The following is a 23942-nucleotide window of genomic DNA, read 5'->3' as shown; positions in this document are numbered from 1 at the left end:
CATTCATAGGTGCCAAACTATCTGCAGGGGACATGGACAGTGTCTGTGAATCCCAAAATAGCAACATCTGGAAAATTGCAGGCGAGAATGTCACAATCTCATGAGGTTACACAAGAATCAGGTCACCAGGGTCTCACAAGATTTAACTGTTTCACCAGATACCTACCATATTTTTTTAAAAAAATATATTTTTGGACAACCAAATGACTGTGTAATTATGTTGTCATTTAAAATACTGTTGACTTCTCCCACTGACATTTTTTGGTACTCGAAGTGTCCCTGTTGGGAGTTGCTAATATCTTGATTCCATCCATGAAATCACTTGAAACAAGCACCATTTGTTTCAAGTATTCTGAATTTCATTGTATGAATTTCTACAGTCCTGAACACAGTACTTTGAAAGCTAATATATTCTTTGTAGTAGCAGATAAAATCTGTAATTGCTCAACCCACAAATAATTCCACATCCTACAAGCAGTTGGTATCATGTAACATTTAGATGTAATTAATTAGATGTAGCCATAAGAGAGTGGCAGGAATTTGGAAAGCACAGGAGTGACTTGCATGAGAAATATTTAAAGTGCTTGTTTTGAAATGGGTGGACTGCCACCTCTGGTCCAGGAAGACATAGGTGCCACAGTAAATATTCCTGACTAACCCTGTACAATATAGTATATGAAGAAGGAAAAGACTACTGGATAAAAGAGAAAAAGAACTGCCTGAACTACTATAAAAGTATTGAAGGGTCATTACAGGGACAAATTATATAGAATTTAATAAGATAAACTGATTTGTTCCTCAGCTAGCCTTTGCTTTCAGTAGCATGAAGGAGGTACAATATGCATTAGTACTGTAACTCAGAGTTGCGGTTTTATTGGTATAAGCCCTATCCTCAATTTCGGCTTGACACAATGATTAACTGTGACTACTTTCATAATCTATAGATTTGTTCTGTTCTGGTATACATAAGATGACTTTGTTCCAGCTTCTTACTATATCAATTTTATTTACTTGATACTAAATACAAGTGCACTGCATTTCCACATCCAGCTTAAAGCATTTTGTGTGTAAGTTAGTTGGATCAAAAATTTTGTGGAGGTGAAGAACTAAACAGTAGTAAGACTTTTGCTAGCTAAATAATAAAATATTAAAAGTTGGGAAAGGCTTAACAATACTGTCTTAATTATTATGTTAGTAGTTCTATTAGTCTCATAGCAATTCCCATAGCTTGAATATTTCTGATAGAATTCTTCTTATCAGGGTTTCATCTTATTTGGCAGTCTTTTTCTTGAAGCTAGAAAAAAGCTTTGTCCTTCATTAAAAGTAATAATGTCGAGTCAGTGCTATTTTGTTGTAAACCCATGTTCTGCTTTCAGTGGGATACTATAGAGATTACACTAGAAAGAAATGGAAAGAAAGTAAGTCTAAAGATTATTATGTGAAGATGGGAAGTTTTTTTTTAAATGTGTAAGTTGTTACTACATAGCAACTATGGATTTGCTAAGAAAAGCGATTTCTAGTTCACCTACTGAAAATTAAGAAAATTGCATATCTAAAATTATTGAACTGGTTTTTAGCTTCAACAAGCTAGAAATAGTAATGCAGCATTTTTTTTTAATTTAGATGAATGTACCAAATGAGGTAACATGTTGAAACTTATACATTCATAATTTATACATCATAATGGCATACCAATAGATTGATGAATCTAAGCATCTAAAATTTATTGTATCACACACTTGATGAAAAAAAGTAAAAATACACCAAAGCTGATTATTATCAATGAAATAATATCTATTCAAATAACTATTTTCTATAGTTTTTGAACTAATCTAGCCAAGAAAAACCAGCTTCAACAACATTAGCAACGTGGCTTCCCATTTCACCTGCAGTTGATTCTATAGGTCTTTGTGGCATGCGCTTGTACTATAAATGTAAATGATAAAACACACATAATCTTAATTCCACCCACTTTTCTTGCAGTGGAATGTGTATTGGAACCTGGCACTAGATTATGCTATAAAAATGGCTGATAATGTTTTTTTTTTTTTTTTGTTCATTAATGTGTGCCTCCAAACAGCCATTGTCCTTGGAAAAGAATTCAGTGCAATAGTGGCTTTTAAATGAAAAGAGTTTTAACACAAACTTAGCAGGGGCCAGTTTGTTTATAGTTTGTCAGGATTTTTTTGTCCTCCCCTCTCTAAATTTATTCCCAACAGATGGTCTAGAGTTCAAAATGTTTTGTGTATATCGCTTCACTCACTGATAGGTGCAGTTTTATCTGTGATTTAGTGAAACACTGAACTGAGCTGACTATAGAATTCCTGTGAAGGCCAAATAAAACTGGGGTTAGATACAAGAGCTATGAAAATAGTTTAGATATTATCATAAGATGATAACCATCGGCAAATTATTGCAGTCAAATTTTGATGATGTCAATGCACCTCGTGGTTACTATTAGTAATTAATTATTCTAGCAAGGACATCTGAAAGGAGCTTTTAAAAGTCAAAATTGTAGCTGCATGTTCAGAGCCCTGGCTTGTGACATGCATTGTGCATTTTTGGGAGAAAGGAACAAAACTTCATGACAAAAAAGATTGTATAGTATAAAAGAAAATGCGGTACAATTTCAACTGCTTTGGCTTAAATAAAAGTGTAAATGTGTGTGTATTCCCATCTGTTGGGAATAAATTTAACACTTCTCCAATACTGACTAAACTTTTGAAAGAATAGGGAATGTAGCTGTTTATCGTTTTATGGTAAAGAAAAGATAGAATTACTTTTCAAAAGTTAGAAAATGCAGAGAATGAGAATTTAAAAATATTCAGTAAAGTGATACAGTGCAACAAAAGTTCATGTAAAGACCAGTTATACAAATAAAATCCAACAGGTTGGTTTTGGAGAAATGTGCACTAAATTAGAGGTAAGCAATATTTGGCCTCCATATATTATTGAACTGCAATTCCCATTATCTCTTACCATTATTAATGCAAGTTAGGCCTAATAGGAGCTGCCTGGGATTAAAAACATTCTTTAACTCAGTGGTTTTATGCTAATAATAGAACTTAGGGTTTTTACTGAAACTTCTGTTTTGAAAGTATCCAGGAGCGTACAAAAAACAACAACCCACAGCTGTTTAGATTTATCAAATACTTTGTTCATTTGTAAGCCCACAATTTTCAATGTTTTATTTGGCTATTCTACAGGCCAACAAGAAAAAAAATTAGGGGGAAAATGCGTATTATAGAAAACAGAGCTTAAGTTCACACATTACACTAATTTATAATGTTTGGTTGATCTTAGTGTTTTTAGAGTTTAAAACTTCTTTTTAAATCTCAGTGTATGATCCCAGGAAACCATGGTTTATTCAACTAGAGGTTGCTAAGCAAACTATGGCTTAGTACAATGAGTAGACCAAAAGTACCTGTCATGTCTGTTTTATTGCTGTGTTGCATTTTTATGCAAATTTGATATAAAATCTAAGATCCATTCTGGGTTTGCCAAAAAAAAAATCCATAAACAATTGGAGTGGCATTTCAAATGTGCTGCCATTTACAATACTATTGCTATTAAACTGCCACTCATTAGTTTGGAAGTTGTTTGCATTTAATTTTAAGACTGACACTACAAAAACTTGCAGTTGTTCCTAACAAGAGAGATTATAATGGAGTTGAAATCTAGAGTACTGACCACAGTATTGCCTTAACAATTATTGATAAATAACATAAAGACTGGGAACTTTCAACTGAAGGAGATTAAATTAAACATCCTTGCTGTTAATTCAGGGCCAATGGTAAAGAATTATGGTAACTTGAACATCAGTTTGCCGACTTCCGCTTTAACAACTATCGTTGTGTGACTTCATATCAAGATGATTTCTTCAATCTGTGATGCAGGAGTTTAAAAACAGTTAAATAGTGAGGTTTGCAGATCATGAGTCTGCTCAAAACCTCTTAATTTACTGGGGTATAGAAACTGAATTTAAACACGGGAAAAAAGTATGTGTGTGTGTGAATGAAGCTTCTTCTAAGTCTCACTAAATTCCTGGCGACAACATGGACAGTTCTATATAGTTTAACTGGCAATGCTAGAGAAATTATTTGCTACTGTCTCCTTCCGTGATGAATGCTTCCCTTTCCACAGGCCTGCATTTTTTGGTGGTCTCCTATCCAAGATCAACCACATCCAAACTTCTTTGACCAGGATGGTTTGGTGCTGCCTCTACTGGGGACAGACTTATCAGTGATGTGCTATTTTTCCTCGCAGTCCATTTCCATTTCCCCCAATAGTTAACATGTAGTTTGGTATGAAAGACATACTTTAGGAAAAATATTTCTTCTTTGTACTTTTTTATTTCTTTTTAATTCATATTTTAAAATTTTAATGCTTAAGAAAAGAATGCTTCAGATTTCTTCCACTGCTACTTTCTTCCCCTGGAGACTGAAGGATTTTACAGCTATATTAGTCTTTCATAAGGTAATTCTTTCCTGAAAAAGAAACTTCCTGGTCTAGAGTGTGTGAACTCAACCTGTCTTTGATTGGCCTATTCAAATGTAATCACTCCCAGTGGGTAGGTGGTTCATTAGTCCATGAATATTTATAGCTCTTTGTAAAATACACTACATCAGACTTGTCACAGTTACATTCTCATAGTACCAAGAAGTATGTAAAATGATTAAATAGCTTGGCTATGTCGACGTAGACAATTGAAATATTTTTCTCCCTACAGGGACAGTTGTAATCAGGTATAAAGTAACCCTTTTCTTCAAAGGCTCTAAATATTGTTTAGATGTTATGTCATTTAATTTCACTATACTTTGAAAAAATTCAGTGTCACATGTCACTTTGTAATCTGGATAATATGCAATAAGTAATTGCACAGATAGCAGTCATTTTGATCTGAGTGAATATAGTATGTGTGCTTTTGTAAAAATCACACTGCTGTACAGTAAAAGGAAACTTTTGTTTATGCTATTATATTTTTAGCCTACTTTTCAAGGGAGGAAAATGTTTTCCATTATGGCTAAAATGAATTAACTTTTATGCATAATATTGAGAGGAAATATGAGACAGTCATTACAGCAATTGTTACATTTTATAATGGCTTATAGGTTTTCTTCTTTAAAATGTTTGCAAAAAAGAAGTCAAAATTGTTTGCGGAATATTCTGAACTATTCAGAATAGTTCAGTGGAATATTAGAAGGAAAGATTTAAGTCCACAAAATTCAGCCAGACGTTGCTATTCAAACTGTATTCCTCAACTTAGTAATGCAAGTTTCTATTAGAATCAGAAATATTGGTTAACTATGTACTGTTTTCAAGCCATAATTTACAGTATATCCAGCATTCTCAACTTCTTTGCTTTCTAATTCATTCATAGTTGGGAATATCAGTTATGTTTCAGTATTTGTTTTAAAATATTCGATAGGATAAATGTGTGAGGAGGAGTCAGGTGAAGTATTTTGTTTATTTCAATTTTTTAAAAACCTAAAATTTCTAACTTAAATCATTTATTCTATGTTTGCAATTATTCCACAAACCAATTTAGAGAGTGGCATTCACTGTACATAAATATGTTCCCATTTCAACTTCTCATGTTTTTGTAACAATTTTACTACTTATTACATAGTGGGAAGTAGTTTCTGTGTGTATGTATATATGTTATGTGTGTTCATCAAAATGAAATAAGCTTCCCTTTTCTTAATGATCAGTTTAGTATCTATACACAATGAAATACTAGTTTTAAAGTAGAAAAATGTTATCACCATTGAGGATTGTATTTCCCACAGCAACTGCAAATACGAATGCTAATTAGTAAAGCCAGTTGAAGGATAAGGTAATATAATAACCATTATATTCTGTAAAAATAAATAGAATTTCTGATAAATTAGTAGATGGACAATGGGATTTGAATTTGTAGTCCAAAACACAAGTATACCTGAAGGTCAGTTCACATTCTAGGGAATTAATGATGTCATCAATCCAATATACCAGTGGTCCCCATCCTTTCCACCTTGGTGGCCCAGCGTGGGGCAAGGCTGAGTTACAGGCAAGCACACAAGTGCACAGCTTCATTGGTGTGGGTGCAGAGGCCCTCCACTTGCCAAATGGAGCTTCATGTGGGAGTTCAAGAGCCCACTGGTTGTATGAGTGGAGCTTCATATGTGTGCATGCTTGCCTGGTTTTGAACAGACTAGGGCCTAGTAGTAGGCTGCGGCCCAAGGACTGGGGACTCTTGCGGTACACTATAGCAGTGATGGCGAACCTATGGCACGCGTGCCACAAGTGGCACACGGAGCCATTTGTCAGGGCACGCAAGGCGCTGCCCTGTCAGCTGGCCAGCCCGCATGCGCGCGCTGGTCAGCTGAGTTCACCTTTTTAAAAGCTATTTTTCGCCTTCCCCAGGCTCCAGAGGCTTTATAGGAGCCTGGGGAGGGCAAAAAGAGCCCCTCCGGAGGCCCTCCGGAGGCTTCCCTGAAGCCTTCGGAACGCTTAAAACCACCCTCCGAGCAAACCGGAAGTGACTTCCGGGTTGCTCGGAGGGTCGTTTTAAGCATTCTGAAGGCTTCAGGGACCGTCCGGAGGCTTCCCTGAAGCCTTCGGAGCACTTAAAACGACCCTCCGAGCAAACCGGAAGTGACTTCCGGGTTGCTCGGAGGGTCGTTTTAAGCGTTCCGAAGGCTTCAGGGATTGTCTGGAGGCTTCCCTGACGCCTTCGGAGCGCTTAAAACCACCCTCCGTGCAAACCGGAAGTGACTTCCGGGTTGCTCGGAGGGTCGTTTTAAGCGTTCCGAAGGCTTCAGGGATCATCTGGAGGCTTCCCTGACGCCTTCGGAGCACTTAAAACGACCCTCCGAGCAAACCGGAAGTCACTTCCGGTTTGCTCGGAGGATGGTTTTAAGCGTTCCAAAGGCTTCAGGGAAGCCTCCGGATGGTCCCTGAAGCCTCCGGAGGGTCTCCGGGGGGGGCTCTTTTCATCCTCCCCAGGCTTCTATAAAGCCTCTGGAGCCTGGGGAGGGCGAAAAAAGTATGTAAAAATGGGGGGGGTTGCGCGTTGTGTGCGCATGCGCACTGGGGGTCACGCGTTGCATTATGGGTGCAGCACGCCCGCACACGACCCCCCTGCGCTCCCCCCACTTGTGGCACGCGAGCCAAAAAAGGTTCGCCATCACTGCACTATAGCTATTCCAAGTTGCACTTTAAATTCAGTTCTAGAACTCACTACCAACAAAATATCTTCTTACATTGTAGCTGTTTCTGCCAAATGACATTTGTATCATGAAAACCATTAGTTTAATCATGCCTTTATTCACATAGGCAATTAGTGAGTTTTTTTAAAAAAACGTATTCAACAACTTATTGTTAGGTGCTCTATTCCCTTGAAGCTAGAAGTTGTCCTTACATCACATTATTTTTCTGATATTATCTGATTTAGAGTTGAAAATAAATTACTGCTATTTTTAAGAGCCAGAAATGCTCTGGACTATTTCCCTCTCTCTCCCTTCCTCCTAATCCAATTCTAACTCCTTCATGGATAACCCTAATGATGGAAGCACTTTAATGTAAGATTGTTTTGTATTTTTCTGACATTTAGAAGCAATTATAATAATGTGTTGAGCAGTAGCCCAAGAATCTTGAACTTTTCATGAGACTGAGGACAGTCCTGGCCACATTCAGCCTTTTTCACTAATTACATTATCTTAATTAAATTATCAGTGAAAGGAGCTCTAGGGTCCATCTTTTGACTTGAAAGTATAGAAATTGAAATCCAACCTGCTAGAGAGGATGAAGTTCAAAAAACTGAAAGGAAATTTTACCCTATACTAATGGCTCTTCAAAGTTCTTTTCCAAAATCAGTCAGAGAAATTGAGAAGATGACTTCTCTGAATTATTCTTCTCCAGATTATTAAGGATAGCATACTGTTAATTTACAAAGGCACAATTTTCTTTAAATGGATTTGAAATGGGGGACCCACAATGGTAGAAGAGAAGATTTTATTTTATTTAATCACAGAAATAGTATGGAAAGTTACATCCTTTCAGCCCCCAAAAGCCTTAGTCGGGTATGGCAACAAGATATCCCATTATACAAGGCTCAGTAGTAAAATTCAAAACTGCTAAAATAGGCCAATTATAAAATATATATTCTTATTTGCTGTGCAATTAAGCAGAGGAAATCACTTAGCTAAGCAGATATATTATTTGAAATAAAGTATTTCCAGACTATAAGATAAGAAAAATGGGATGGGTTTGGGTTTGAGTTTGGTGAGGGTGATTGCTGGTTGTGTCCGGTCTTGTTCTGGGTCCGGTGTCGGTTTTCGTGGCTGGGACTCATTTGTTGACTAGGGCTAGTTTCCAGATGTCTGGTAGGTGGGAGGTATCATCAAGTTTATTCATGTTGTGGGGGTGTTTCTCTATTTCGATGGCTTCTTGTTGATGGCTTCTTCTTCTCTTGTTGAAGTGTTCAGTTTCGGAGATTAATTTGGTTCTTTCAAAATCAATTTCATGTCCTGTTGCTTTAAGGTGCTGGAAGAGGGAGGAAGTTTTTTTTCTTTTCTGACTGTGTTCTTGTGTTCTTGGGGGGTGTCACTTTTTGGATCAACTCCGCAGCCAAGACCCTCATCTCCAGAACCAAACGCCTAGCCGACAAAGACCACCTGAAAACTGAATTACACACTCTAACAAATGAATTGTATATATATATGCTGACTTTGTATTTGGGTCTTTTCCCATGTAAGATTGAGATTGTCTTGGTAACGTTTCAGCGAGGTCTCACTTGCCATCTTCAGGCTGGGTTTTGGGCTTAAAGTGTGATCGTAGAATAATTATGTATCCAGTTGTGGCTGACTCCAGGGGGCAGCATTGTACAAAGACACTTCCATGTCTCATGACCAGCATGACTATATGCCAAGGCACACAAACTCTGTTACGTTCCCACTTGGGGTGGGACCTATTGGTACCTATTTATCAGTGACGTGCGGTGAGGGTTATGGCTGGGGAGGCTGGTGACGTCATCAGGAAGGCGGGGAATGGGACCACGTGTGCAGCACACGTGGTCCCATTCTCCGCCTTCCTGAGTGAACATTAAGGGGACCGCGGAGTGCACTGATCCGCGTAGCATTGCTTCCTCCACCTGCGCCAGTCCCTTCACCCCCCACTCCTTCAAGGTCTCCCTCTCCCACCAACCCAAAGCCCGATCCCCAGCTCCCTCGGGCAAGGCTTGAGCGGGGTGAATGGGAAAGCAACGAAAGGGGCTGCGCTTTCACCCCGCTCAAGCCTTGCCGCCTGCAGGCACCGCCCGCCCTCGCTGCCCCTTTTGTTGCTTTCCCACCCGCCTCTAAGGCGCGCCAAAGCCTCCTTCGTCCCCCCCAGCGCGCGCCCTTTTTATTTCCCGTGACACCCCCCCCATTTCAGGAAAGCTTTCCCCATTGCCTGCGGGGTGAGGGGGGCGGCTCCTCTCCCCCCACTCCCTCCGTCCCTGCCTCTCTCCTCAGCCCCAAAGCTCCATCCGCGTGACTCACTTCCAAGGTGGTGGCTGGAGAGGCGCGCAAGAACGGCGAGCGGTTTCCCACCAAAGGGGCGTTCTGCGCGCAAGAAGGTGCTGCCGGAGGACAAAGGGACGCAAACACACATCTACCCATCTATCTTTTCCAGCCTCCTAGCGCTCTTTTCCACCGATCGCGCATGTTGTGCGCACAAGAAGGAAAAGTCTGCGGCGAAGCCCTTGTCGCCCCGAGCTCTTGTTTGCACTTCCCCCCCTTTTTCTTCGCTCCATCCCTCTCCGGCTCTGGAAGGGCCAGCGAGGTTGGCTCCAGCCGAGATCGAGAGGGAGGAGAGGAGGGGGTAGCTGCGGGCTACCTTCCGGCCAAATGCGCACAAAAAGCGTGCGCGATCGGTGGAAACGAGGGCGAGGTAGATACGTGTTTGCGTCCCTCTCTCCTCAGCCCCAAAGCTCCGTCGGCGCGACTCACTTCCAAGGCGGTGGCTGGAGAGGAGCGCAAGAACGGCGAGCGGTTTCCCACCAAAGCGGCGTTGTGCGCACAAGAAGGCGCTGCCGGAGGACAAAGGCACGCAAACACGCATCTACCCAGCTGTCTTTTCCAGCTACCTACGCTCTTTTCCACCGATCGCGCACGCTTTTCGTGCGCATTTGGCTGGAAGGTAGCCCACAGCTACCCCCTCCTCTCCTCCCTCTTGATCTCGGCTGGAGCCAACCTCGCCGGCCCTTCCAGAGCCGGAGCGGGATGGAGCGAAGAAAAATGGGGGGAAGTGCAAACAAGAGCTTGGGGCGACAAGGGCTTCACCGCGGACTTTTCCTTCTTGCGCGCACAACGTGCGCGATCGGTGGAAAAGAGCGCTAGGTAGCTGGAAAAGACAGCTGGGTAGATGCGTGTTTGCATGCCTTTGTCCTCCGGCAGCACCTTCTTGTGCGCAGAACGCCACTTTGGTGGGAAACCGCTCGCCGTTCTTGCGCGCCTCTCCAGCCACCGCCTTGGAAGTGAGTCGCGCGGACAGAGCTTTGGGGCTGAGGAGAGAGGGATGCAAACACGCATCTACCTAGCGCTCTTTTCCACCGATCGCGCACGCTTTTCGTGCGCATTTGGCCAGAAGGTAGCCCGCAGCTACCCCCTCCTCTCCTCCCTCTCGATCTCGGCTGGAGCCAACCTCGCTGGCCCTTCCAGAGCCGGAGCGGGATGGAGCGAAGAAAAAGGGGGGGAAGTGCAAACAAGAGCTCGGGGCGACAAGGGCTTCGCCGCGGACTTTTCCTTCTTGCGCGCACAACGTGCGCGATCGGTGGAAAAGAGCACTAGGTAGCTGGAAAAGACAGCTGGGTAGATGCGTGTTTGCATGCCTTTGTCCTCCGGCAGCACCTTCTTGTGCGCAGAACGCCACTTTGGTGGGAAACCGCTCGCCGTTCTTGCGCGCCTCTCCAGCCACCGCCTTGGAAGTGAGTCGCGCGGACAGAGCTTTGGGGCTGAGGAGAGAGGGACGCAAACACGCATCTACCTAGCGCTCTTTTCCACCGATCGCGCATGCTTTTCGTGCGCATTTGGCCGGAAGGTAGCCCGCAGCTACCCCCTCCTCTCCTCCCTCTCGATCTCGGCTGGAGCCAACCTCGCTGGCCCTTCCAGAGCCGGAGCGGGATGGAGCGAAGAAAAAGGGGCGGAAGTGCAAACAAGAGCTCGGGGCGACAAGGGCTTCGCCGCGGACTTTTCCTTCTTGCACGCACAACATGCGCGATCGGTGGAAAAGAGCGCTAGGAGGCTGGAAAAGACAGCTGGGTAGATGCGTGTTTGCGTGCCTTTGTCATCCGGAAGCGCCGACAACATTTCTGCCTCTGCAGCTCCCGGGCGCGGCCGGACAAATGTATATAATATTATAATATTATATATATATATAGTAAATAATATTATATACTATTATTTCATGAAGAGAGGTGAGGCCCTGCCTCCCCTGCCTCCCCTGACCGCACGTCACTGCTATTTATCTATTTGAATTTGCAAGGTTTCGAACTACAAAGTTTGCAGGACCTGGGCAAATAACAGGAGCTCACACTGTCACACTACATTTGGGTCTTGAACCCAGGCTGCCAGCTTTTCAGCTAACAAGCTCAGTACTTCTAATTGTTGAGTCATCAGGTCCCTATCAACAATAATAAATAACAGTACCATCCCATGTTGGGTACCATACCAAAACAATTGGAGCACCACTTGAACATGATCAGTACTGACAAATTCACAATCAGCCAATTGCAAAAGGCAGTTTTACTTGGAAAAGCTTACATTCTGCAATGATATCTGTAATACCATCAATTCACATCGGCCTTGACCGGATAGGTGGACAAAAATGCCAAATCCAGTCTGAGCATTTAGCTGATTGTGTAACAAACCATAATAATAATAATTTATTAAACTTACATGCCTCCCTATTCACAATGAGTCTGGGCAATTCACAAGCATTGAACAAAGAACTGACAATAAAATAAATAAAAGATAAAAATGAAAGATAGCAAGTGTGATGAAGTGAGGTGCATCTCTCTACCAAAAGCCTGATTGATACCATACCCAAGCATTTTGTTCTCCAAAAGGAGTCTTTATCAAGAGGTATTTATAACTGTATTGGGCAAAATTCTCTAAATTTATAGAGACTTTCTTCATGAGTGAGTGACATCAGCCTCCTTAGAAGCATGTTTTTATTATAAATCACATTATGAAATCACAATGGATGAAACAAAAGTGGAGCAGGAGCAATAGAAATATCATTAAGATTCATCCCAGTCCTGAAATCAGGGGTGGGGGTAATTTAGTGGCAGTTTTCATAGAAGAGATGTTAACACATGGGGGGGGAGCTATATTACTTTTGTTGACAACCATTTGTTAACGCAAGGCATTTTCAGAATAGAACCTGTGTATAAGTGGCATTCCCATTTGTAGCCTTTATTGTAATACTTGGTGGCAAGTCTATAGCTAGTAACAGTCTCTGCCCGGCAGCTATGAAGGAGCAAGATTCCATTGTTCATGAGAGAGTGGTGCTCGGTGTAAAAACCTGGGATGTGGTAGGCAAGATGAATCATGCTTAAAAGCAGTGCTTGCGGTGCTGTCATTTAGAACAGGAACACTGAAGCTTTAAACGAAAGTGAAAGACAGGATAAACGCCCCTTTTAAAAGTGGGGAAATTCTTAAACTGCCTAAAACAATAAATCTTCGCCATTGATGACTTTGCTGAGGGCAAGACAATTTGGCAGAGGACTCCTTTCCCTTGAGATGAGAAGCATAGGATTGTTTTAAAAATGTAAATAGAGTTAAGGAAGGCAGAATCTGACAGAGCGCTAGGAAAAAAAAAACTTCTGAACTGGAAGAGCAGTTCAACAGCAGAACCAGTTTCCAAGAGAGATACTGGGCTCCCCTGCACAAGATACGTGAAAGTGAAAGTAAGATTGTCCTCTGTCTTTAACAGTTCACCTTGATTCCTGCAGTGACCAGGGCGTGAGACTTAAATCTTCATCCAGGGCAGTGGTTCTCAACCTGTGGGTCGGGAACCCTTTGGGGGTCGAACGACCCTTTCACAGGGGTCACCTAAGACCATCGGAAAACATATATTTTCGATGGTCCTAGGAACCGAGACACCAATTTTATGGTTGGGGGTCACCACAACATGAGGAACTGTATTAAAGGGTCGCGGCATTGGGAAGGTTGAGAACTACTGATCCAGGGACTTTATGATTCTGGAATTTTTAAAGGATATTAAAACATTATTATTATATATTATATGAATAGCATGTGCCAAAACAGCCTCAGTCTGGTCAAATGTATCAGGCATGCTAGGGATGATAGGAATTGTCATCTAATGCATCTGGAGAGTGCTTGGTTCAGGAAGAAACTATAAACACTGTGAAGAAAAAGGCTCAGCCCGACTATATTCTTAGAATAGACTTCTATATTTTGGAATTAAATCTTTTTTACATATATTTCTAAATAACTCTGATATAGTGTTCTGTCCAGAACTCTTAGGGCATGTACACATCAATTCTTTCTACAGTAGAACCTTTGTTGGTTTTTGCTATTTTGCTGCATTCCAAGCAAGGATTGGAGAGTGCAAATGATGTGGAGGGATTGGAAAGTGCAAATGACATGATGTGAAGGGGCCTCCTTTTGCATGTTTTATGCTTGACCTTTTCTGTTGCCCTTTTCTGATAAATACCACCTTTGGCCATATTATCTTATACATGTCTGTTCAAAAGCGAACGCCTTGAGTTTGCTGGGAAATATTTCAGACTTCACTATATAGAAGGTTGCAGACTTAAATTCATTGTGCATAGATTACAATGTTAATTTGGGTAACCTGTCTTCATGCTATGGGAAAATGCCTATTTATATATACAGAGAGCCTAGAAGAGGGAAACGTGAGTTCTTGTCATAACCAGAAATGGAAGATAGCTTGGTGACTTTGGGTAGTCATTTTCTCTGTCTAAATCTTTCTGAACTACAAGTTCCATGGTTCCCTTGCAATATAATTGAGCAGTATAAGAAAGCCACTGCCCATTCTGCTGTAAGGCATTAGGCAAAATAGATCCCCAGCATAATCTGTGGGCAGAGACCAGCAATATAGGTAGAGTTACAAGCTATTATTTTCACCTAATATTTCAGTTTACTGCTTATAGAGTTACAAGTTATTATTTTCACCTAATATTTCAGTTTACTGCTTAGAAGGAACTTAATCTCTTTTACTGGGAACTAATTTTCTTTTCAACAACAGATCATCATATGGGCAAATAAGTGCATTTATGTCGTAGAAGGTCTCTGTCATTTGTTTCTTTCCCCGTTCTCTATAGCTGTACATTGTACCATATAGTGAAATGCTGTACCATTAGATATTAAGAGTACATTTTGCTTTGTTTTGAGTTTGCCAAGGTGAAAGGTGATGGTGCAGGAAAATGGGACTGTATATTTGCTGTGGCAGAGACAATAAGAACTCACTCCCATGCTCAGTTATAATTCATGACTGTACTGGTGGGAAGTCCTTATCCCTCTGTGGAGTTAATGCATCTCTACTGTAGCCTGCTGAGAGCACCCTGCCTTCCCTCCCACCATCTGTGCCTTCACTTGCATGCCGTTGCCGATTCTCTTTACGGTGAGATCTCTTGGTGTTAAAACTGTCAAACTACTTCTACTTGGCAGAAGTGGCTTGATGATCTGTATCAATGTTAAATTGTTGTCTAAATGGAAAAGGGCTGGAAGAAAGATTTATTACGGGCCAATTGTACCAATGAGCTTTTATGCCTCTTTTCAAACTGATTCTCTGACTTTGGCAGTCTCTAATTTGCTTTGTTTGGAGGGGTGGGGGGGTTATGCCCAAGATACAGCAGTAAATGGAGATATATATCTCCTTTTTACTAGTATGCTGACTATATGTGTTTGTGTGCATTGTATAAGCATTTAGCCAGCATTTGCCTGAAGTGCAGCAAATGGAAGCATATTTACCCACCCATTGCCTAATTTGCACAGGCAAGTATCTCTGCTTTCCCTGTGTTTATTTGCTCCTGCAACTGAAGCAAACCACTCAGAGGCAGAGAATTAATTGCCTCCATGTTTCCCAAGGCAGAGGAGTCACATGCACAAAGATTATAAGTAAACAGAGCCGTATCTAGACTAGACCCCATATGAAGATTTTTATAGGGTGAAAGGGCTGCCTGAAGAGACCTGAGATGTGACAACTGCCTTGATTGAAGCATAGGCGGGTCAGAATTGGACCACAGAGATTTGTGATGGCATTCTTATTACTATGACCCCTTGCTGCTGTTCCTGGTTGTATGACTACAATAAGATGGAAATAGATATATACCTTGCATCAATAGAACAAGATTTATTTATGGATTTCACAGTGTGGGTTGTTGTCGTTTGTTGATAACACGTCTTTAAAACATAAATCAAATCTAGACCTCAGATGCCTGTGAATAATTTTAACAGATGTGATGTCAGAAGAGGTTCACTGTGCTGTGAACTGTGGCAGAAATGACTTTCATTGTGTGTATGTTTGTGAGTGTGTTCTCTGACTCTTTTTATTTTTCATGGTTCCTATCAAAATGATCTCTAGCAATTTGTCGTTCCGTGGTGTTTTGTTTTTTGCTTTTCATTTGTTGCGGTGGATCAAAATAGCACACCTTAAAGAAGGTTTTCTATTTGGGAGCAGTGCATTTTGCTAGCACTTAAAACTGCAGCATATTGATTGTTTCCCAGCAACCTAGCATATTATCATATGAGACCTGTGCATAATATAATACAATTTTGGAAAAAGTATCAGCACCATTGGAGAGTGCAGGTGATTTTACCCGATAAGCTACACTCTACTATTCTTAACTGTTTTTCTTTGATGGATCTTTAAAAAAAATCTCAGGCTGTGTTCTGTGCCACTGGAGCACTCATTGGGGGTTTTGTTTGTTTTTGTTTTAAGGAGCAGAGTTATCTGCCTTGCAGTTTGCAGCTTTGCTGTTCCATGAATCTGATTAAGAGAATATGAAACTAACTAGACCTTGCTTTTCATCTGCTCCAAGGAAACTTTATATCACACTGCAAACAATTTTTTAATCCCCTCATCCTGTCTAATGAGAGGAGCATCATGCTAAAGTTCTACACCTCTCAAATAGATATGTTGAGAGCGACTTGAGCAGTGCACATGTTTACTTAGGTGAAATATCACTTTGAGATGACATGGCTGAGTAGCCAGGTTGAAATCTGACCTGGTATTTTATTAATTTTGCACCGAGATAAATCCTGAAATTCTGACAAACTCCATGACAGGTGAAATTCCTTCTTGCAGGATCTGCTCAGCACGCAGCTGCTCATTTCATTCTGTTCTGAGGCAGGCAACAGGAGGGCAGCTTTATAATCAGCCCTCAAAGGACCCCCAGCCGCCCCAGAGTCCTGGGCTGATTGAATAACTCCTGGGCCTCTTCCCCTAGGCCTCCATCAGCAGGGGTCCTGTGGAAAGCAATCTCCTGCAGTCTGGCACAGAAGTGAGCTTTAAACTACTATTTTCTGCTCTCCAGAGGAGCCTGGAGTACTAAAAGATAGATGGACTGCAGATATTTTATGAGAAACTGTCAGAAGAGGAGCAGGGTAAATGTTTTTTTTCTTCTTCTTCCTATCGTCTTTGAGTCATGGGCTACATTATAGTGCAGTTTCTCCCAACGTCTGGTACATTTAAAGGAAGAAATTAATTGGTTGGCTAACATTAATTTCTTTTCCTGTATCTCCTTGTTTTTCATTCCTTTTCTTTGTTTTATTTTACTTTTTTTTAATATTCACTCAGAGGCCCTCTGCTTAACCACAGTTGCAGAAAATCAGTACCATTTGTACTGAAATATTTATAACGACAGAATGAAAAATTGGATTCATTTTCTGGCTTGTAGCCGAACAGTCGGCAACTTTATGCGGCATTGTTTAGTATCTCCGTTCCTTCGTTTCATTGGGCTGTCTTCAAGCACATGCACACACGAATGAGACAGGAATACTTCCAAAAACACAAGTCTGTCTTTCCCTCCCACCTTTACTCTCAGCAGTGAGAAGACAAGCTCTGCATAGCCCTTGAACTGTCCATAGCACAGTATGGGCAATTGGAAAGAGAGTGAGTGAGTAGGAGAAGGTGGAAGAAGTAAAGCAGATTATGGAACAATGCATGTGGAAATCCTTTTTCAACAGGAAGCACCATACAGAGTAATTGCAGAAGATCAACTCCACTGGGGTACCTAAGAGGCACATCTTTGGCTATGATATGGATAAGTCAGGGGCTGATATGATATGAATAATATACACAGAGTTGCAGGTTTCATAAAGGGCCTTCCAATTGTTCTTCTAAATAAAACTTTATAGAAAATTAGCTGGCTGCTTTTTAAAAGTAGTAAAGTCTCTTCCATCCAAAGGGATCCAATGTTTAAGTAATAATGAACAGTAGCCCAAAATGAGTAGCAAAAAAACCAACCCTGTATAATCAGCAAACAAAAAACAAATTACTGAGATAAATGAAACAATGGAAACCCTGCAATTGCTCTTCATACAATATTTTATCAATATTTTTATTTTTTTAACCATCCTTTTGGTGAAGTGAGCTTTGAAGTGAGATCTCAAGAATATTGTCCTATGAACAGACAGGGGCAATAGAAGTTACATGAAGCATGCAACTAGCAGAATGGAACCAATTAATAGTTTAAAAAAAAAAACCTAAGACGATTTTACATATATCAAAACTGTTTACAATCTGGTTAATTTTAAGTCTAATTTAGGGATTCAGACTTTCAAAATCTTTCAATATAAACCATTAGGCATTTATAACCGTTTGCAATTTTATGACATATATTTTGATCACAATGGAAGTCTTGCAAATGTGACTACTAATAAATATATATTAAATGAGGCCAATTGGTTGCCAGGTCACTTAGAGAATATTTTTAAAAACGGCATTCAAAATCAGAATAAAATGATTGAAAGTAATTAATAAGAAACTGAAACATCATAAAGTTATAAAGAATGGTGTCGCTGTGTAAAATTAACACTTGAAGGTCCTCCAGATGAGTCATGTTTTCACCTGCTTTTCGAAAGTCATGAGGGTTGGGCCATCCAAGTTTCAGAGACAAGGTATTCTGGAGGAGGAGAATTGCTACAGAGAGAGCTCACTATTGGGCTTCCTCACAGTATACAAGGTGCATTTGAAAGAACATTCTATCTTGTCAACATAACATTATTTTCTGCTACAAACAGCATTGTAACCCAGACTACGACCCTAAATATTTTTGAAAAAGAAACATCTACAAAGTACTCTGTCTTCAAAGATAATGCAAACTTTTTTTCAGCTCAATGTGCCTACAGTATATAGTTGACTCACTTTCATTGTCTTTTGTGTGACAAGGTATAATTTGGGTCTTAACAGATTTTTAGGAGCATAACTAATACGGTAGGAGCATGGCGGGATATCACATTCAGTATCAAACACAATACAGCCTTCTCATCCTGTATTTTGACTTGTTTTTATCTACTATTAATAATGGAAAAGGTACATAACAACACTTATCCGGCTATGGCCTTTGATCTAATTTATCTAGACCTCTTACTTAACTAAAATCCTTAGATTAAGCGAGAGTGAGTCTGCATTTATTTTATGCAGAGGATTTTAATATTGTTCAGCATTTCCAATATGATGACTATTTATTCCTCATAGCTGCTTCACTGACCAATATCATCCTGTATATCCTGTGCCCCTTTTCCCTATTCTCCTATATGTAGCTTCTCTCTCTATTATTTTTGGCTGCATGCATGAATAATCCATGTACTAAGGGCTAGGCTACATGCAGTAAATGGTATGTTAAAGATTTAACTCATAGTTAGTGAAGATAGAACCATTTACAGCATAAAGGGGGGATATGGATCTGCTGATTTTCAAATCCCAAAGACAAATTCCAGATTACAGACAATTAAAGAAATAGTTATTGTTTAATTTGGTTTCTACCGCTGCCCTCTACTTCAAATGTTCCTTCAAACAGTGGGAGGAATAGAAGCCATTTGTAGAAGAAGCCCTGAGAAAAGTGAGAAGTTGATTGGTGGTCTTAAAAAGGTTAGACATTTCAGATAAAATTGGCCCTATTCACTATTTTTCATGTACGCATACCAATATTGTGAAAGACAGAATAATAAAATAAAATACGTAGAGAAACCGAAAATAGAAAGGGAACCACATTAATGTTTGTTTATGGCAAACATAACCTGAAAATGGAGCTAAATAAGGTTTTTCAAGAAACTGAACAGAAATTACAATGACAATAGGCCTTAAACATGATAACAAGACTGTACAGATCTTGCTGATTGTGAAGATGTAAGGTAGAAATAGTATTGAACTTCAGGGACTTCATCACAACCACAAACACATGTTTCCTTTCATTGTTAGAAAAAGTATGTTGAAAGAAAAATGACTCCCCCCCCCCCAAGCTCAAACCTGTTTTCTGTTGTATATACATTTTGAGAGTCTAGTCTTTTTAACAAAGTTGTTAGTTTATACACTTCTCAGAGATAAAAGTAATCATAAGAGCTTTAAATTAGAATAAGTGCCACTTCAATATGACAGATTCCTTTGAGATCTGATTAAAAAGCAGACTTCCCATTGCCTGCATCTTTATACTTAGCAGCATTACTGTGTTTGCTTGTTTATAGCTTATTTTTTCAAAAGTGTAAATGTGCTGCAACATCATGAATCACTATCTGATAGACAACATATTGTTTTTATTCTGGGATCAAGAAAATACTTTACCTTAGAACAGGGGTGTCCAAATTTGGGAACTTTAAGACTTGTGGACTTCAACTCCCAGAATTCCCTTCTGGGAGTTGAAGTCCACAAGTCTTAAAGTTCCCAAGTTTGGACACCCCTGCCTTAGAAAGTTTCTTCAGTGAACTGCAGGTGGTCTTCCCTCACTGCCACCATGATTTTAAATGCATATAAATAGAGACCAGCAGCTAATACAAGCCACTTGCCATTATTAGGGCATGGGTCAGTCTCTTATAGTTCTTCCTTAAATTGTTTTCCTGATGCTACTAGAGTTTTCTAGGATTCAATCCAAGAGGTTTTCAGGGATTGTTTTTAGCAGGGACATGCAATCCTTAAAATTGCCACTGCAGCAACAATTGATAAGCTTTGTAGGCTCAGAAAATGAAGTATACAAAAAATCATAGTAGGGTGTTTTTCCATATACAACCTTTGATTAAATATAATAAAATACAATTGGAGAATATGTGCTAATAGCAATAAGAGGCTAATTTTAATCTTGCTATCTGGAATCATGGAAAATAGATGCTTTTATTATATTATGAATATAATGTTGTTTTATCAAATCATAGGTTTTTTTAAAAAACAGGTTTCAGCTATATAGAAAAGTTAATATAGATCATCAGCAAACATAGACCTAGGTTCGAATTATTAATCATACTCTTTACTGGTGTGAAAAATAAAGGGCAGAATTTCATATCTTCTTTCTGCAATAATACGGTTCAATAACCATATATTTTCTCTTATTTGCAGATCATGTATTTTGCAGAATAATAATCAGTAATTAGTAAATCTTTTCATGCAAGTGTGATTAAGTAAGCATAGAAATGATGGCCTTTGTCATGGAAAGAAGTTTGCAAAATATCTAATCCAGATCCCTTTTTTGAAGTATTTTTATTTTCACACAGTTCAAATAGAGTGACTCATCAGCTTATTCTGTCACATTATCCCAACAGAAGTATGTTCAGCAAAAGAAGCAAATCCACCATATACGTACCAATTTTGTAAGAGGTGGAATAGCGTGAGACATATATTTTATTTACAGAAGTGATTCCGTTGCATTGCATAAATATATATGTCTGACATATATTTTGAGCCAGATTGTTTTAAAGGAGGTCCTCTGTTATTTTTAATCATAATGTCACAGATTAGTGATTTATCTCCATTTTAATTATCACCCAGTTTTTATTTGCCAAGTCAATGGCTGAAGGATTACACTCTAAGTGACCTTCTGAAATCTTAAATTATGTAGGTTCTGATATTCACACATTTCATTCCTCTATCTCACAGCAAAATAATTAAATATGATACTGCCTTGGATATCAATGACTACATTGTACTTTAGATTCAAATTCCTTAAAGATACCTTGTGATAACTACATAGAGAAATACAATGCTTGTTAAATGGGTACAACATTATAGTTGGCTTAGTTTTAAAAACACCTGTGTGATTATCAATTTAAGCTCCCATTATTTGCTGCTAATTACTAAGTAGAGCTGTTAAATATTTAGCTGTAGTTTATTTAATTGGCTTTGACCTATAAAGAAATATGTGCATTGCCACTGATTGTGTTTCAATCCTGTGCTCGCACTTAAACAAGTAGAGAATGCTTATTTATGTAAATTATAAACATTATACAGACTATTGGATTTCCTGGTTTATCATTTTCTTACTGCTACAGATGTATTTCTTATGAAGATATCTACAATGAAGGCATTGAGAAGGAGCAAAGCATAGATATGTAAAATGAGAGAGGTTGTACTTAAACTTGTTTACAGATGTTCTTGTTTAAAAAGCTCCAGCATGATAAATTAAACATTACAAAGGGAAAAAATGAAAGCATAGCAACAACTGGCACATGCACACATCTGTCCATAATGTACTGACTTAATTCCTGAATATTTGATTAAATGGTCTTGTCTATCAAAGCCCATATCATTCTGCTATACTGAAGTTGCAACAGGGAAACAACCTCTTCAGAATCTTCTCAACTTGTTAGGAAAAATCCAGGCATTTTGCACGTAGCAGAACGGCATGTGTACAGAAAAAATTGAGAAAAGGGACTGACTGAGTTATTAATTTCTCATCCCTTCATTTTATCAAGCCTTTATTTCATCAAGTTTATAAAAGTACTGTTCCAAAGTATCAGATGGATTGGAAAATGCATTTGAACTGGAACTGGAAGGAAATGTCTGTTCTTTCTTGGTGGCAATCCATGGTGCCAAAGAACTTTTAATAACTGCCGGCATAATATGCTGCTTGAAACATATAGATGTGACTGTTTCAGTTATACTCTTTAATAAGATACATCCATGGGATAGAGTTAAGGTATTATTTGAACTAGCATACTAATCCCTTCTCATCTTTATAGGTGATAAGTGTCTTTTTCAATCTATACCAGAGGCCTGGGAGTTTGATGGTTCTGTACAGTATCTCGCTGTTCCTAGAACTGCACTTTTCTTGACAGAAAGCTCTGTTGTTCCTGGGATCTGGTGGAGCCACTCTCCCAGCTTAGGAATCTCAGACCCAAGTGCTTCTGCTGCCACTGGGACTACTTCAGCTTTCTTTTCTTCATCCTACCTTGTTCCATATTCCTCCTTCCTGATGTTGCTGCCACTTGGCACCACTATATCTATCACTGTCTTCTGGTCTTTGACTACTAACATGATGTCTGGTTGATTGACCAGTACCTGCTGTCTATCTGGATCTGGAAGTAGCACAAGATTTTAGGCTTCTTATTTTTCATGACGTGAAATCTCTCATCCACTGTGCAACAATGCCAACTGCTTGGTTGTGCTACTCAGTGTATGCTATTCCTGCCCATATCTTCCATCCTGCCACTATGTGTGGGACTATCTCTTGAGGCCTCTCTGCACAGTCTGCACTTCTGTTCCTGTCTAGTATGGTAAAGCCCCAGGATCTGGTGCAATGATCAATGCTTCAGAGCTGTACTTTAGTCCAAGCCATGGGTGAGAGTTCTCAATGTCAGCCCTCTGAACTATCAGCCAAATGGTATTTCTAGTGCAGTTCTTGTCTTGCAATGGCACTTCCACTATTTGATCTTGATCCCATGTCTGCTGCTGCCTCAGGCATTCTCTCAGCTGCTTATCTTTGGGTGCCATATAACTTATGTAGTCCTGGATGCTTTGGGTTTCGTCCAGGAGAGTGATTTTGACACTCAGGCCCTATCTGCTTTTTTCCAGCTAGAGTGCAATCTTTGTATCTTTGATACAAAAGAATAACAGAGTTGGAAAGGACCTTGAAGATCTTCTAATCCAAACCCCTGCTTAGGCAGGAAACCCTACACCACTTCAGACAAATGGATATCCAACATCTTCTTTAAAACGTCCAGTGTTGGAGCATTCACAGCTTCTGGAGGCAAGTTGTTCCATTGATTAATTGTCCAAGCATGCGAAATGTTAATACCACTTTATAATGCCTTGGTAAAGCCACACTTGGAATACTGCATCCAGTTTGGCCACCACAGTGTTAAAAAGATGTTGAGACTCTAGAAAGAGTGCAGAGAAGAGCAACAAAGATGATTAGGGGACTGGAGGCTAAAACATATAAAGAACAGTTGCTGGAACTGGGTATGGCTAGTTTTGAGAAAAGAAGGACTAGAGGTTACATGATAGTAATGTTCCATATCTCAGGGGCTGCCACAAAGAAGAGGCAGTCAAGCTATTCTCCAAAGCACCTGAGGCAGGACAAGAAGCAATGGGTAGATACTAATCAAGGAGAGAAGCAAGCTAGACTAAGAAGAAATTTCCTGACATAACAATTAATAAGTGGAATAACTTAATTGTGATTGCTCCAACACTGGACGTTTTTAAGAAGAGATTGTTCAACCATTTGTCTGAAATGATATAGGGTTTCCTGCCTGAGAAGGGAGTTGGACTAGATGGTCTCCAAGGTCCCTTCCAAATCTATTATTCTATTCTATTCAGGGTGTTGCACTTGAGTTGGAGACCTTTGTACGTTATGAAGAGTTTATGGTTCTTTACATTGGCAGCCTCCATGTCCTCCTTTGGCCAGTTCACTATATCAGCAGGGTATCTGATGAATGGCAGGTGATACATATTGACAGCATGGATCTTGTTCTTCTTATTGAACTGGACCTTCAGAACCTGTCTTA

At 39.9% G+C, this 23942-nt stretch overlaps 1 protein-coding gene across 8 annotated transcripts in view; it reads left to right on the top strand.

The window, feature by feature from the left end:
- ZNF521 (zinc finger protein 521) overlaps window positions 1-23942 on the top strand; it is a 309282-nt gene that overhangs the window by 274501 nt on the left and 10839 nt on the right. The gene's annotated exons all lie outside the window — the stretch shown is intronic.

Source organism: Natrix helvetica (assembly GCF_964273705.1).
Source record: "Natrix helvetica genome assembly, chromosome: 4".
Lineage (NCBI taxonomy): Eukaryota > Metazoa > Chordata > Lepidosauria > Squamata > Natricidae > Natrix > Natrix helvetica.
Note: the sequence above shows the minus strand (reverse complement) of the source record. Positions and strands in the feature narration are given on the sequence as shown.